This window comes from Lepidothrix coronata, unplaced genomic scaffold (genome assembly GCF_001604755.1).
Source record: "Lepidothrix coronata isolate B3197 unplaced genomic scaffold, Lepidothrix_coronata-1.0 Scaffold54, whole genome shotgun sequence".
Classification (NCBI taxonomy): Eukaryota; Metazoa; Chordata; class Aves; order Passeriformes; family Pipridae; genus Lepidothrix; species Lepidothrix coronata.
The window spans coordinates 4,113,930-4,131,753 of record NW_016690234.1 but is presented as its reverse complement, the minus strand read 5'-3'; the positions used below and the strand labels follow the sequence as shown (position 1 = coordinate 4,131,753).

At 37.0% G+C, this 17,824-nt stretch overlaps 1 long non-coding RNA gene across 1 annotated transcript in view; it reads right to left on the bottom strand.

Annotated features, from left to right (window-relative positions):
• LOC108497958 overlaps window positions 1-17,568 on the bottom strand; it is a 25,688-nt gene extending 8,120 nt beyond the window's left edge. The window contains exons 1-2 of the long non-coding RNA XR_001875022.1: window positions 17,414-17,568; window positions 7,524-7,578 (exon numbers count right to left, since the gene is read on the bottom strand). This is a non-coding gene — a long non-coding RNA (uncharacterized LOC108497958). The remainder of the gene's footprint in view (window positions 1-7,523; window positions 7,579-17,413) is intronic.
• Window positions 17,569-17,824: the final 256 nt, after the last annotated feature.

The window sequence follows — 17,824 nt, the reverse complement described above, 5'->3', positions numbered from 1 at the left end:
TTTTTCTTAGAAGTTCTCAGCTTTAAAGAAATATTCAACAGTAGTTTTCATCTCTTTGTATTAAAATTCTTTTGTAACCTAATAAAAACAATTGATCTATTTTAATAATGAAATTAGCAATGTTGACACACTTTTGGGAAAGAAAAAGTGTGGAAAAATAATTCCTGGATTAATGGATATCCCTTAGAAACTTTCAGCCCTATGTAAAAGGAGAGAAAAAAGAAGAGTGATGCCTGGTTTGAAAAAGGGGTTTTAATCTAGACTTATGAGGACAATAAGAGCTATTAAATTGGCTGACAAGCAAATCTTTAAGTTTAAACTTGGTAACTGTTCATTTTTTCTAAAACTGTAGGAAAGGTCAGACACAAATTAATATATATGGGATCCATTTTAAAGAAAGTATATCTATTTAATCTACAGAATTAAAAAAGTCACATCTTTACCTCTACAGTAGAGTAAATAATCTTTACATACTCCTTTTTTTCTGAGGCTGACATAAAGTCACCGTATGGGTCATAATGGAAACAGTATCTTCCACCTCTTTGTACCTGAGCAAATGACCTCCTTTCAAGATGAATTTTCCAGAAAGAAGGTAATTGAATTACTTGAGTGCTGATCCACTTCAAAGGATGTTCTTTATAGGAAGTATAATCAGATTCTGATGCTTTGATCAAGAGAATCTATGAACCTGCTCACTCGATCACAAACTCTACTATTTGCCATGAAGAGATAATTAATCAATTACAGAAATACATCTGCTCTGAGTACTTATTGATGACTTGACAGAAGGAATGCATAATTCAAAGAGTAAAACCCTTGGGAAAGCCAGCAATGGCTGCAGACTGAGGAATTCAAATGAGACAGAGGGTGGCCAGCTTAGAGGTAAGTTGCTAATGATTAAATGGGAGTATCTGCTGTGGCTTCATTTGAAATGGAAGACAGTCAAAGGAAACAACTGTTGCTCAAATCTGGTTAGAAATATGATCTGTCAGCACAAATCTTGCCACCCTTCCCAGAGCAAGCCTGGTCAGCCTCACAGCAGAACCCAATTGTTTCAGCTGTACCAGACTAAGGAACTGACCCAGAGAAACTTATCCAAGGGCAGTTTATTCACCCTGTATGTCATGCACAAACCCATGTTTCCAAGGCTTGTGTCACCTTTTTTCAAAGGGCCACAATCTTCCAGACTTTTCTCAAACACCTACGTGTAGTGGATGCATTGCTCCTTCAGGACACCAGGGCTTGGGTAATTAATATTTTCACTTTTCAGTGAAAACAAACAAATGGATTTAAGAATATTAGAGAATGGACAGCAAATATTCTAGAAACTTGGCAGTAATGAAGGATATGGATAAGAGATTAAATTTTCTTTTTTGCTCTCTTTTAAAATATGTAGGAAGGTAAAGTGAATTAAAAAGGAAAGGCATAAATATAAAACCAATGAAAGAAACACTCAACAGAAAAGTCATTAAATCTGTGGAACTCACTGCAAAATGAAAAATTTGAGTCAGAAATATGAATGATATTGAAAAAGAAATTAGATATTTACAAGAACATCCTTATAAAATAAGTAGGTAAAGTTATTACTAGAAAGTATCCAAGTCCTCACCAGTCTGTTTGTGTGCCAGCCACTGTTAAAGAAAGGGTTAAAGAGACACTTTCTCAGTAGGAACAGGTTATTCTGCAAGGACTCAGCCCTGCTCCATTAACTTCAATGAGCTTTCCTATTGAGTTCAAAGAGTAGGATCATGTCACAAGATTATTTCTTGCAAAATCCTGTAATGTCTCTGACACTAAATTTGATTGATGGCGTATTTGATTTCATATGCCAATTTCTGTACCCTGATATGAACCACACTGCTGTTGAAATCGACCTCAGTTTATATATATGTCTATATAATACCAATTGTTTGTAATATTTGAAAGACCCATGCATGTTATATTTTCTCTTTATTATCACAAGATTTCACACAAATACCATAAAGCATCTGATAAATGTAATTTCTTATAATGTGCCTTAACTCCTTCCAAAAACATGCTACATTTCTTACGTTGTAGACATTGCAACTGAGAAATTAAAATTAGCCTGTATATTTAAAAGTCCAATATAAGAGTTCACATGAGTAATTGTACTAGACTGTAGTCACAATAAAATTCAACTGCAATCATTACATCCATTTGCTAAGGGCTCTCACTACTGTACTATGTGAGCATCTCAGAGCATCTTTATAATTCAGGCATACAGGAAATCTGTGTCATTAACTAAATCTGAGTAATTAAGAACATCCTTGTTGAGTAGAGGGCCTCACTACTCTTAAATGTGTTATGCCCCAACCCACAGGTGCCCTCCTTCTATTCATGAGTGGTGTGATCCACAAGAAAAAACATACATATTTTTAAGCACAAAAAAACCTACAGCCACAACTTACAAGTGCTCTTCTTTAAATTCTAAAATAGACTTGAGGCTAAAATAGGAAAGAATCTGAGGGGAAATTTTAGGGAGCTTAAGAGTACCAAAATAAAGTACTGCAAAGGAAGTCATCTTTGCAATTTTATCTACACTAAATGATTCAAAGATCAAAATGTTTGTCTATTCAGAACTTCATTTTTTCCCATATCCATTTAAAATGAAAGCAGCTTCTTTTTTCATTAAACTCAAATGAATTAGGTCAAACTTTAACATCATATTTCATTATTTTGCCTTTGCTTAGTGCTTCAATGGCCAGTCACGAGCTGACTTTATCCATTGCAAGCAGGACAAGAGCTGACTGGGAAGAGATGAAGGAAGCCCTTAGAATACAATCTCCTCTCATTTTGGCCTTGAATTGTAGGCATTCGAGAAGAAAGAAAAATAAAGTGTCTGAGGTCTGGACAAAATTTTGCTGAATCACTCAGGTGAGTTCCTCAGCCAGATGTGAGAACCTCCCACTGTGAAAGGTTCCAAATCCTTTGTGGAGGGGATCCCTCACAAAGTGTGGTTACAGCACCTGAAATTCAGCAGCAATAATAAACATCTACAGGTTTCTGAACAATCCAGGGATGCACGTGCCCCTCTTATTCCTTCTCACATTGTGAGTCTGTATGAAGTTGTTTATTTTATTACCTTTTATTTCCAAGATGAAGGAATTCTATAATCCATGTACAGAATTAATAATATTTTAAAAAGGAGAGAAAAAAAGCACGAGTCATTTGAATTCAGTTTTTATGCAGCATGCCAAAACAGGCTGAAGTTAAAAGTGATAGCAGTGCACTGAATGAATTGTAAGGTTTGTTTTTATCTTTCTTATTGAACAGATTCCTGCAGTTTACTTTTTTGAGCATCTTACAGCATCTTTGGATCAGCCAACAAAGAAATTCCTTTTGGACACAGCATGTGGTCAAATGAAGATTCTGTTCAAAGTGACATGAAATCAGAAATATTGGCTATATAACAGGTATTGTCTTTTTCTATACCTCTGTTCTTCATTGTCAGTAGTCACCATAACTGAAGAGGCACACTCACAAAGAAGTAAGAAATGTTCAAAGTGGGCAACAGATGCTTTATTAGAAGGCAAACCTTTCTCTTTTCTCTATTCATTTTATCCTAACACCAGCAGGTTTCCAAGGGGGAGAAAAAGCAGCTTTGAAGCTTTTTTTTTTCCTTCCAACTGATGTATTTTTTTTAAAGGGTCCTAATTTCAAATGCTTTAGAGAAGTCTGACTTAGTGCTCTTATGCTACAAAACATTTAATGCTTTAATAGTAGGATCACTACGAGTTCCCCTTTGTATTTGCATTTTTTCTGATTATTAATTGGACAGACAAGTCCCAGTCATTGGTACTTGCAGAACCCTGCTCCTCCAGGACCCAAACAATACTCATCTTGGGTGGTAGGGAGCTACAGGGGACCTTTGACCCGAGTAGCCTGGGAACAGTTTGTCAATTTGTTGCAGTGTCCTATATGAAAACTGTTTTTACCTCCACACGCATAAGAAACTTGTGATGTTAACACCTTAAAAAGACTTACCACACTAGTGCCTACCCCAGCCAACCTCTTAATTGAAGTCACTTGGAGTTTTGCTCAATCACAGAATACCAGACTGAACCCAAAGGAAAACAGCAGCCAGATAGGAAACCAGGGTAAACCGGCCTTGCCGCAGAGAAACCCACCCATATCCAGCCTCAGCATTCCAAAGGTATCCAGCCTCAGCATTCCAAAAGCCAGTGTCACATGCTCAACAAAACAGCACCCATGGAGCTCCATTTCACATACAAGTTTCATCACACTATGTTGAAACTTGGAATTGTTCACTGTAGTTATAACACGAAAAAATAGCAGGACCAGCACATTCTTATATTCCATGTCAATGAACAGGGAAGAATAGGCATAAATAGGGCTTAATGCCTATTTATGAGACTATGTGGGAGACATATACATCAGCATTGTGTATATTCTCTCCATGGAAGCACACTAGCTGCCGCTCAACACAAAAGTTTTTGTTTATACCAGCAAAAGTATCAAAGTAACAGTTGACTAACCAGGACCCAGGGATATGAAAAAGATGAGATGTTAATAAAAGACTGCAGTCAGTGGGGAGAGTTACTAGAATATAATTTTGTGTAGTACATCCCATTTGATGTCACTCTAAAACTGCATTGTGAATTAACATTTTAATTAAACAGCCAAGTTTATATTCTGTTCAATTGCTGATCAACAACTCAAGCTCAGATACTGTTTCCATCAGAATAGTTAATATGTTAAAGAACATAGAAACAGGATGTTCTTGAAACAGAAGTAGATCAGCCCTGGTTCTACGGTTACCGGACTCCTACAGGGAACCAGAAGCAATAAGAAACCAGGGAGCTGTTTAACTTCCAAGAAGATTCACAGATTCTGAAGTCTGGCTTCTGCCTGTATTTTTTTAGCTCCTAACCTGTACCTCAAAAGGTAATCATGTGTTCAAAATCTCTTGGGCACCTCTCTTTTTCGTTCCTTCTTTTCTATTTTCAGAGAAGTGGAAAAAGCATCTCTTGGTCATTTTTTTTTAATGTGTTTTAGGTAAGAGCACAGTTACCAAGGGCCAGCCTTTACTACATTATACTTAACATTCCCTCACTTTCCAAAAACACAACTAGTCAGAAGTTTAAGCTGCAAACTACAGTTTCAACTACCAACTTCTGCCTGCAGAAGAGCTAACTAGCAGAGGTAACTTTTAGACTTTGCACTGTTCTGAGTCTATTACAATAAAATAGAAGGGGCCACTGTAATATAACAATATATGTCCCACACAGAGTCGTTTTATTATCCAAAAGCTGAATTTCTTTTCAGCAAAGAAGCTGTAAGAGTGACAACTCAAAAAATACAACATATAAAATGTAGAATTAATACTTTCACATGACCATGATCACTGTTACATTTTTCCAAGGATACATTCAGAACACTAAAGTATCCACCTCAAAGGAGCAGAATTTCTGTTTTATTCTATTTCTTTTAATGCTCGTGAGAAAGAATGTCAGTGTTTATTGCTATTTATTCATATTTTGTGTATTAAGCTTTGCACAAATATATCAGAAATAATACAACAACAACAACACAAGATTAAGCAGTTGCACGAAAGAGAGAAAGCTATTTATGGAATGGGAACGTAAATTTGACTATTGAAAAAACATATGTAATGAAAGGTATCTTTCCAAGAAAAGCAAATGAACTTATGAAATTAAAATCAGGAAAGCAGGATTACATGAGGAAAACAATAATGGGGAGAAGGTCAAGAGAGATTGAGAGAGCACACTACTAAAGAATAAAGCTATTGTGTAGATGAACTGAATTAAACCAACTTCCAACACTAGGGCTCATTCAGAATAGAAAAGTAAAAAGCAATAAATTAAAAAGGGTGGAAGTGACCCAAATGTGCAGAAATTAGCTTATAAAATGGCATACTGTGGCTCATATCTAAATATGTGAATGCAATTCAAGGCTCTGCTAAACACTGAGCTTTGACCCTGTTTGTATGGCCAGGGTTTGCTCAGGAGAGAGCACCAGGCAATTGTCAGAAGAGGTGGCTGTTGCAGTCTCCAGTTTCTGTCTTCCTGAAAATTAGGTTCTCTGTGCTTTCTAATCCCTACATTTCTACTGAAACAAGATTTATTTAGAAGAGGTTTTTATTAGAGCAGATTATCATAACTGGGGGGGGGGGTTGAGGAACAGGCCTTTTTTATTCACCTGTCACCAGCAGGTTCAGAAATTACTTGTTCTTATCACAGTATTCAAAGCAAGCTTGACAAAATATAGTAGCAGGTGTTGTTGGATCAGTGGTCAGTGCTGATACTATCCCAGATAGCAGCACAAACAAAACAGATCTATCAAGTGAGAGCTGGGGAGGAAAGAAGAGAATACGATATAAGGCAGTCAGTCATTATGCAACACTGTGAAATATGATGAAATTGCTGAACTGCTCTTTCTGATAGTTCAATAATTCCTCCTGCTGAAGAGGAAATAACATGGAATAAATTTTAGAAAGCAAGTCTTGAGTGACAAAGAAAGAAATGGTCAAGCTGCAAGATAAGTAAGCAGCAAGGCAGAAAACTAATTTAGCTGGAATCTGAAAAAACCAAATCCATTATGGCCAATAAATTAAGTCCTAGATTTAGTAAATGGAACAGTTCGGTTTGTTTGGGATTTTTCTTTAGGTTTTTTTTTGTAAGTCAACTTCAGAAATGCCAGCATTTGCCTAGTATGTTATTATTTATTCACATAAAAGAAAGTATAAAATCTCTAATATATGGAAGTGATAGGGACTTCACGTTAAAGCCCAACTACAAGCATTTTGCTCCCTGAATTGCTATGCTTTAGTAATGAGCGAGTTTCCAAAAGGCATGCACAGGGCAAGAATTCACTCAGACAACAGGACTGTTCACTTCAGAATTTGTCTTTCCCTAGAAGCCTCTCAGTTAAAGGATGCTTCTGTTCTCATCTCTAAATGCATGGGCTAAAGTCACTCGCATATACAGAAAGAGAGAAGGGACACAGACTACTACAGATATCATGACTGATGAAGTTCAGTGCCCAGGCAACTACTTCATACTCATAGATGTCCTCCTAGGATTGGCCAGGGTACTGTACAACCTCTTGCAGTTTTATCCCAAGGCTAGGGATTGGAAGCACCCAAGTAGTAAAGCATTAGCCCTGAAATGCTAAAACTTCCAGGGGAATAATATTTGAAGGAGGACAGAGGTATTTTCATCTGCTATCCACTGCTGAGAGCAAGCTTTTAGCTCAGTGCTGGGGTCTAAGATCCTGAGAAAGATAGGCCCTTGCACTTACATGATCATCACCTATATCAAACAGCTCAAACAAAAAAGAACATCTCTCATGTAAATCTCTTCAGAAAATGAATAGAAAGACCTGGAAAGGTTAAAGGCTACAGCGTTTAGAGCTTTTGTTCATACCAAGGAAAAAAAGGAGACAGTGTTCAAAAGTTTTATTCTTAGGCCATTTTCAGCAATTCCCTTTTAAAAAAATCCCACTTTTATGAGAACACTTACCTTATTCACAAAGTTCACAAATAGTTTCTTTCCCTCTATGTATGCCTTTGTGTGTCTGAAAATAACAGTAAGAGTGTAAATCTTTCACTTGTTCTTTATGTACTCCCTTACAACAAATACCATCTGAAGAGTCAAGGGGAGTCCATTTAAGGTCTGTTATGTTTCAGATTTAAACATTCCCTGACATCCCCTCTCAATTAGATTCTCACTTCAGGTATTAGAATAATAGTTGTAAGATCCTCAGATGGCGCTGGCAGCTCTATACGTATGTTTAAACACACAACACAAACACACACATCTGTGATATATCACACTTGTGTGTGTATATGTACATATAAATGTAAACACATATAAACACCTAATCAAATAGTCCAGACATCTTTTCTGTACCTGAAGATGTATATACTTACAGAAAACCACATTTTATTTAGTTGTTTACTGAATCTTCTTCAGTGAGTTGCTGCTCTGGGAATATATATTTCAACGGAGCCTCAAGATGAGTGACAAATATACTTCCAAGAACACCCATGGAGAAGTTGCTCATTTTTTTGGATTCCCCTTTTTCTGATAGCATTGGCATTTTAGAATCCTTGCTACTACCAGGGCTCTTTGATCTCTACAGTTTGGCGCCACAAGATTTGCCCCCTGTAAGTTGTGAGAACTTAAAAAGGATTGTTTAAGGAGGGCAGCTCTGTGTAATTGCACATTAACCATACTTAGAATGATTATGGCTTTCTTGACATCAGAATGATGGGTTATTAGCAGTATTTTAAGGTTTCTATGCTGGGGAAATTGTAATTCCTCTCTGGATGGCAAAAAGAGTTGAATTATAGCAAAGATGAGGAAAACTAGGTTCACTTCTGTGTTACTTAAATCAAGACTGTTGCTTATGGGATTTATGTAATGGTTAAGTTCTCGCTCCAATCCTACCCTATGGTACCAATATAGAATCTGAATCTTTCCTGTACTAAGGACTCAGTGACAGAAGCATGTCAGAAATTAGAACACAAATGTCATCCAGGAAATAATAATAATAATAATAATAATAATAACAATAATAATAACAACAACAACATAATTATGATAAAACCTTCTGCATTAAAAAACCCCAACAACGCAACCTTCCAAATCAGTAATTTTCAAAAATACTATTAACTAGTGTTAATATGTGTGAATGCACAACAAGTTTTAGAAGACAGTATTTGTGACAACTAACATGACTATTGGATCTCCTTAGAGATGTCTTCTGGAGTTAAAAGATCAATAGCTCTTCAAGTTGTTATCGCATGACAGATCTGGGGGGCTATAAAAGGAGCCCTGCCTACCATGTAGGACAGCTGTCTGAAGGTAAAGCCTGTCTGGCTTTCTTTTACTCCCTGCTGGCTGCTCACACCTTCCCCGTTTTTATCTTTTATCTTTCTCCTGACCATTACAGATGTCAATCTTATGTATTCTTTTCCTCTTTGTTAATACTTCAGTCCTTCTCCTAAAGTTGAGATTTCACTAGAAATGTAAAAATAGAGGGAAGAGACTCTTTTTTTTTCTTACTTTGCTTTAAACTTTGGTAATTAGCAAACTGTTTGCAAAGTACAGAAACCCCACAATAGCTTGGACTTTTAAAAATTACTTATACAGAGTATTGCAATGCCTGAAAACCAAATTTCTTTTATGCACTTTCTCCAGAATGTCTTGAATAGCATACCCACGTGGATGACACATGATGTCTTACCCTGGTAGCATACAACTACTGGTATCAATATTCCAAATGCTATTTGGCCACTCTCCACACACAAAGATAAAAAAAAATCCAAATTATGCAGAACTTCACTGTGTTAACTACTGCATATATAGAAAATTTCAGACTGCTATGTTTTGAAAATAAATTTTAAAAATTGTTTAAATTTTTTTGTCGTACTCTAATAAATAAACATTATTCTTCTTATTCCAGACCTGGGTATTCTCAGTACTTATTTTCTGTAACCATTGAACTGGAAGGAATCAAAGCTCAAAAAAAGATCAGCATCAATTGACTGATGAGTTTTTTTCCTATTCCCTTCATTATAACTTGAACAGAACTTTTGATCACTACCAAATTTCTAAAGGGAATACCATTTCAATGTTAAGACTAATGAGACTAGTTTAATCTCATCCCTATAAACAAATCAGCTTAAGCCTAATGAAATCTTATTTTTGTAAATTAATGCACAAAGGAAACAGTTCAGGGTAAACAGACTTGTAGTATACATTGTTTAGAGACTATTGACTTTCGAATTAGCCTGCTTTTCAAACATTTCACGTCAAAAATATAGTCAAAATGCAAATGTAGCATAAACGGCTCTATAATAAATGCTCATTCAACATTTATTCTTTCTCAAATCATCTTTTAAAGCTCTTTCATGCTAATGTCTAGAAGATGTGACATTAGAAAAATTGCTTTGACATGCTAAGGGGCTCCAAGATTAACAAAAAGAGAAAGAACAAGATAAAGCTTTCAAAAGACCTATTTCAGAGGAATTATTACTTCCTTTGAAAGTCTTCCAAGGTTGCAGTGCATTTAAGCTTGTTGGCATACATGTAAATGAAGGACTACAAAAGTATTCCACTAAATACAACTTGAATTAAACCTTCAGGCTAATGTTAAGGAATGAGGATAAAGGCCAGATCCTAGGCTGGCAACAACTCATTTAAATTAAAGTTCTTTATTTGAGGACTCAAGTAAGGGAGAATTTTTTTTTTTAATCAATACAAGACATTATAAATGTAATTCCCATATAAAATGTCTTGGACTGATGGACCTATCTGATTGAGCAACTAGCATTCTAAAGGGGTATAGTAATGCATTGATCCATGCTGTAAAATAGAAACAGTGTCTCAAACAAGAACTTACTCTCCTTGTATAGAAACATCCCACTCCACCACCACAAATTCTTGATTTCATAACTAAAAGACAATAGGGATGGGTTTTACTTGTAAGCATAAAGCTGTGATTTAGCCTTCTAGTCCTTTGAGATCCCAGGGAATGTTACATGCAGTTACAACTTTCTCTTCAATGTTCATCGGGAAACATCACACAGTAACGTCCACTCAGCTGCAGAGGTTTGTATTATTTGTATAAATTGACCATCAACCCAATTATACCTCCCTTCTCTAGACAGAACTGTTCAAGAGTTTTAAACTGATGACAGACTGTAGGATTAACTACACAAGGCCAGAGTTATAAACAAAGAAACGAACAGGTGCATTCCAGAAAGCACCAAAGGCATCACATTTAATCATTACTTTGCTACTAATGTTCTTAATCTGTTACACAAAACCATACCCTACTCTTGCCAGCAGGTTATGTCCTCTTCTCTCACTGCCTTCCACCATTCAGACTTTCCATGCTGGTTGTACTTGTCCACCCCTAAAAAGATCCACTTGCATGGGTGGTGACATTGTCTGCTTCTGTTCTCCCTGCCTAGCAATCTCTCTTATACCCATATTTAATTCACTGTGTTTCTATCTCATGAAAGGTATTGTTCTCAGAGTAATAAAAGGCCCATTGCTTGAAATCAGACCAGGGTAGACCCAGGAAAGGCCAGACAAGGAAGAAGAGGTCTGGTACTCGATGGAGTTCTTCACCAAAATCTGTCTTCTAGTGAAGGACACAATAACATATGTCTGTGGTGAAAACACAGCCAGATGTCTGGTCTATACAGATGAGCCAATTCCTACTCCATACCTCCATTAAATGACATACCACATTAACAGGTACATTTGCAGCTCTGCTTCCTCATAAATTGCAGTTTGTGCTATCGTAGTTTTGATGTCAGATCAAGAATTACTACCTCAAAAGAACCACATCACAGCAACTGTATGAGATAGTGCTGCAAGAGTGATCACAACTTTCTCTAAGCAAGCTGCTTTGGAAAAATAGTTTATTAGCATTCTAAGTTTACATGAATGTTGGTAAGAATTTTAGGTCAACAATATATGGCAGAATATTTAGCGATGTATCTGCAGGAAAATGTGGTTTAAGAGAAACAACTAATGAAGAGCACCACCTTTATACATTTTCTTTTTCTGAAGCATCACACAAGTATATGCCACTTACACTGCTCAGTCACCTGCAAAATCTCTCCAATTAGCACCTGCATTTCCTACAGCTGCCCAGTCAAAACCTCATTTGTCAGTGTGAAATCTGGGTTTGGGGAGTTTTTTAAGGGGCTCACCATCTCACTATTCACAAATGTAGATGCACTAGAAAGTTAATTTATTACTATAGCAAGTCTTAGATGAACTTAGATCATGCAGCTTTCAATCAGTAGAATCACATACAGCAATATCCATGTACAAAGCTGAGCAGGCATGAAGTCAGTGTTTAACTAACTAACACTAAGTCTTCACCTAACTTAAGCTGCCAAGAGATGTCAGTGCAGATATCTAATTGATGTGCCCAATTAAAAAATAAAACAAATATGTCTCCAGTATTATAACATAATTCAAACTTTGAAATATTGACCACTGAAAGTGTTATTGTAGCTTAAAAAAGAGATAATTCTTCTCTACAAAATTATGTGTTCATATTGTCTTGCAGTCACCTTCAGACAGACACAGTCATATACAAGCAACAAAAAGAGAACAAAAAAAATCTACCTCATTTTAGCCTTACACTTTTTAATTCCCCACAGAAATATCATGTGATATAATTAGGGAATTTTAGATGCAACTCTATAGATTCCTTTTTCTTAGCTCACTTTCTCTCAAGGGAAGGGAGGAAAGGTTCCTGAGATGAATGTAAGGCTGTCAGCATTTGCTTTGGTTGCACTCATATTCCACCTGAACACTGAACCATGAAAAAAAAAGAAGCTCTTTGATGCAGGCTTCCATTCATCTGCCTGTAACAAAATGTCTGGAGCAAAACATCTTCTAAGCAGCTCATTTCCTATATGGGTAGTTCACTTGAGACTTTGCTGAGCAGGGAATTAAAAGAGATCATCTCCATAAAAATCTGCCTTGGTTAGTAGCTTTGATGGGCCCAATAAATTTTGTAATAGAAATTTTTATTAAAAGGTGGCTTCCTTATTCCTTTCATGCACAGTGATTAAATTACAAGGAAACACTTTAGAATACATCATAGTGCACTATTCACTCACCCCACAGATGCAGAAACAACTTGCTGATACAAATAATCATGTATTAATACGATATATAGTGGCTGACTGATACACACTGTGATGAGTGGACAGGGCAGGGGTCCTGGAAAAGGAAAGCAAATGCAGTGCAATCAAAATATTCAGTAATTCACCAGCTGTATGTCAGTGTTTCTGACAAAGCTGCTGCTGCTCAGGTGTGAGCCCCCATTGAGTACAAATTGTGTGGGGAAAAGAAGTGGTCTCCTGCTTTCTCTATTGTGGGATCTCATCCCACACTGCATTCACTTTGCCAGACTGGTATTCTAGAACCTCCCAGCAAAAAAGCAGTCCTTTTGCAGTTGCTTGATCTGACCCTTATATTATCAAACTGACTCCACACATCTTTGGGAGAACTCCTGTCACCTGGTCAAGCAGTAACATCTGCATTAGATCCCATTACCTCTGGATTGCACACACAGAGCTCAACTGGGTCTCAGTAAACTGCTTTTTGACTTGTTTTCCCTTACACTTTTCCAAAAGGCCTCAGTACTGCATTAAATATTTCAGTCCAAGATGAAAACACAAGGACAGAATCTCAGCCTTACTATCAAACTGGAGTTTGCAGCCACATGCAAAGATATGTACAGCTCAAACAGAATTTATGAACTTAGATACTTAGATACTAGAAATTATCAAAGTCTAAATTCACTCTGGCCACAAGTTTCATTGCATACTTTCATCCCAGTACATTTTTTCTGCAACATCCATAAAAAGCAGCAATGTGGCAGGCATACTTTTATATGCTACCAACACCTACCATTAACACCATTGTCACTTCACAACTTCAGCACATTATGCTTCTGGGCTTAGCCCCTGTGCCACAAACTCTCCTGCACTCTTGGGATCCACATGTTCCTAATTACATTTCCACATGCCAACAAATTCTTGTGGCTATTACAGGTCATCAGAAGGCACTTTTTCCACACATGTAGCCATGTTATTCTTTCCTAAATCAAACAGTCCAACAGCGATCTGGTATGGTTCAGCTATCCTTCACAAGCCACAGAGAAATGTCTTGGAAATCAGGACAGGGTGCTCAAATTTTAAGAATCACTACCCTTGCAGGGTATTTTTGCAACACATCTATTTTCAAAATATAATAAAATCAAAATAAGTGTCATTGTTCTGCACTTAATATTTGGTCAAGCTTCATTTTAGAACTGTGGAAATCTTTGTACCTACTAAACTCATGCCTTTCTCTGTTTCAGTTTAGCAAGAGTTGATGTGTTTAAATTTTAATAAGTATATTTAAAGAACTCTTGCAATCAAACATATTATGATACTTTGACCTGCAAGTCATTTGACTGTAAAAAAAGTCTACTTTCATGAGTATTAAGGTAGAACACCCCACAAAAATGCTTGGGGGAATCAATTTTTTAAATAGAAAGCAATTCAGATTTGGGAAAAACAAAAGTGCACTCTGCACTATGATTTAGAGAAGTTAGTCTTTTACTCTTCTAAATTCTGTCTCGGATACACAAACAGGATTATGGAGGACCAATATCCAGATGCTGGGTACCAAGAACTCCATAATCATGTCTTTATTTTTAAGACTGACACATAGAGTGCTTTCATCTCTGGGTGCTACCTATTTTTCCTAATTAGCAGTTTGAAAGAGAATGCCAGAGTTTTGTAATGCAGAGGGAATGCTTTTTTCTCATCTCAGTCTGTTCCAAATGTCCTGTCGAGTAGCAGGAATCTTTGAAGTTGTTCCGTGACTCTATCCCTTGAATCACAATGTGTATAAATGCTGTTACTCATGCTTACATTTGGCTTCTATTTTCCCTGCTTCCTGAAGCAGGCAGTTATTCATCCATTATAAAATATTCTATGTCCATCCCTCACAATGGTCACAGAAAAACTAAAACCTGAGAACTCCTTATTTAAAATATAATTAGACTGCACATAGTATAAAACTTCCTTTTATCTGGAAAGCAGCAACATCATCTTAAGCACAGAATCAATTAACTGCATGGCACCCTTCTGATTCAGCAGCATAAGCACACTAGCCAGTGCAACAGCCCTCCTTCCATGGGACACCAAGCAAGAGTAGCTCCCTGTCTCTCAATATCTACACACAAACCTTGCTCTTCACCTGCCTCTCAACAGCCCAGGCTGGAAGAAACCTCAAGAAATCACCTGCTCCAATGTTTACCTGAACAGTTGCAGTGTCTCTCTGAACAGATATCACTTTTTCAGACTTTCCTGCTGGTAGAAGCAAGTATGGCTTAGACAAGGGAACAGTGACAGAGTCAGCAAAGTTCTTGTAAATGCAGAGCTTTCCCCATCCATTAGCCCACATTCATCAGCTTCAACGCTGGCTGTTCATTTAGAGTAGATTTTGCAATGGCTGTTGAAGGACTGGAAGGAGTCTCACAGCTGTCTAAGAAAAAAAAAAAGTGAACTCCTCAACTGCCCACCTCAGTGGACAAGCATATCGATCACAAGAGCTGTGCAGTTAAACTCAGAAAAGATTTATTCTTTGCTAGAGCTTCCCTAGAACAGGTTAGAGAACATTTTATTCACCTTTCCTCTTGGAGTCCCAGATGAGTAGTGGCGAAAAATTCACCCTGCTGCATTGTGTGCCAGAAGAATTTCCAGTCATACACTCTGACTGGCAGGTATCAGAAGCTCTAGTAAATACTTTCAGAGGTCCACCTAGTAACACTGCTTAGACAGATTTCCTGTGGCTCAGCATGTTATGTTTTCTGACAACTGGCACAGAATTCTCATTTTCTAGTAAAATTTTAAATAAGGCTTTTGCCTACCCCAAATATTTTTCTGACTAAAACTTCTTCCTCGGGCAACTGTTATATTTTAGTCCTAACTAAAAATATGGTACAACCCTTAGGAATTGAAATCTGCTTTACTGTTTAAGGCTTGGAACTTAAAACTCTGCTGTGCACAACAGTTAAACTCTACACAATTTATACCCCTGGCTAGAACTGTTTATACTATTTCGTGATGAAGACAAAATGAACCAGGCAGAAAAGCATAAACTACATCAGCCTTAGAGCAGGCAGTTAGTCATTGGTATCTTGTTTTCCTGAAATTATCATTTTGTCTTTTTGAAAACCACACAGTATTATAAATCAACAAGCAACATAACATGCTGTCTCTGACCTTTCCTCACTAGACTAACAGCTTTATTTTAAAGCATCATTGGAACCACATTTATATAATTTGCATGAGAGGAATAGCAAACCAAACAAATACAGAAATTTACATGCTTTGAAAAATGTATTTGGATTACTTTTCCTAACAGTTTTTAAAAGGAAAATGGAATGGCATAAGCTCAGCATCATAAAAACATAGTTCAAAGAGAAAAGTGAAGTTTCCATTGCTAACAATGGAAATCAATAACAAATAAAATTGTTGCTACTATGCTTGTAGATCTTTAAAGTCCCAAATTAAATTTCGGTGTCACAGTGAAATTTGAAGCATTTTGTAATTAGAGGTATTATATCACAATAGCAATTTTTCCACTCTGCAATGTATTTCCACACACAACATTCTCTTAAAGTGAATGCTATCACATGTAGTACATAACTCTTCCTGAGAAAGAGGAACTCCATTTGTTGAGAAACACTCAGACTTGTCACAAAGCACTACCATTTACACTTTAGTCTTCTAAATAAACATTCTGCCTTCATTCTGCACCACTTATGGTATAATTAAACAGCCCTTGTCTCTTGTCCAAACATCCACTGAAAGACTTCAAACAGCAAGAGGATAAGTTAACTCTATGAGAGTGACAATGTGCAACAATAGTGGAACAAAATCTTCTTCCTTCCTCCTGACAACATTAGAGTTCCTACAAAATGTGACATTCTGCTCTTTCAGGACTAGATAATGACTAATCTTTCAGCTTGATCAACTGTGTCTTGCAAGAATAAAAAAACTTCCCACCTCCCAACAACATTTTTAGTGTACTGGGAAAGCACCTCCGGCCCTAAGAGCAAGCACAGAAAAGCAGCCTTCTTCATCCTGGTGTTCTGATGCTTAGTCAGAACATCATTCAACTACCATCATTCTTTCAGGTGAGTCAAGTCTCAAAATGTTGCTCTATAGACGGTCCAAGAACTGGAACAAAATCTCCTATATTTGTAGATGGATCTCTGCAAAGACAGATAAAGCTGCCAAGGTTAACCAGTTTGACTGTTTCGCTCCAGCTGCAGGTGCACCATCTTGTTCATGCTCTCAGCAGGTTCCACGTGCCAAGAAACTGCTTCAGAGAGTTATCAGGTGTTGGACGGAATCATAAGAGTTTGTTAAGCTGGACCACAGTTCCCTCCAGGTACAAGTGACATCCCACAGTGTGCAGTGGTGTCATCTGAAAACCTCAGGTACAAAGCACATAAGCCAATTTAGCAAAGCACTGTCGATATGCTTTCTATCAAACACTGCTGGATAAAACATAAGCAAACTAATCCGATGGAACATCCCCACCTAGATAATGCTTGCATGTACAGAGTGCAGGCATTCAGTATTCTTAAATTTCATACCAGTACAGGGGAAAAAAAGTAAATCCATGGCTCTCAATGGTGCCGATACTTTGTCAAATAAGCAAGGCTCTCAGAAATTGAGTTCTAACCAGTATTATTTTCTGCCTTTTCTATATAGAAGGAAAAAAACCCAATCAAACAAGGAAAAACACTAGAAAATATGCTGAATGAGCCTCTAAAAGTTCTTGAAGAAGCTAAGCCCCATACTTACATGCAGATAATATGTGTAATATTTACAGATCTGGTCAACAAAGATTCTAAGTAGAACAGAGAGCATTGGCACATTGCTTGTTTAGACTAAGATGAAGTTTTACTCGGACCCTTTACCCAATCATTTTCATCTTAAAGTGTAAATACCACTTAACCATGGTCATGGACCACTGGAACACCAGAATTCTTTGACTAGCCAGTAGTTCGTGTCACAAAGGATGGATGTGGTCTATGAGCCAACCATTGTTACATAAAGATTTATGGGTGGTTTTTTTCTGCCCTAAAAGAAATTAAGCTATTAAGCTCTTAATTTGCAAAAGCTTGACACAAGCAAAGTATCATTAGAAACTCAGAGCATTCATCTGGAATACATTATCCAAACAATAGATACTATAGCAATGGGTCAAGTCAA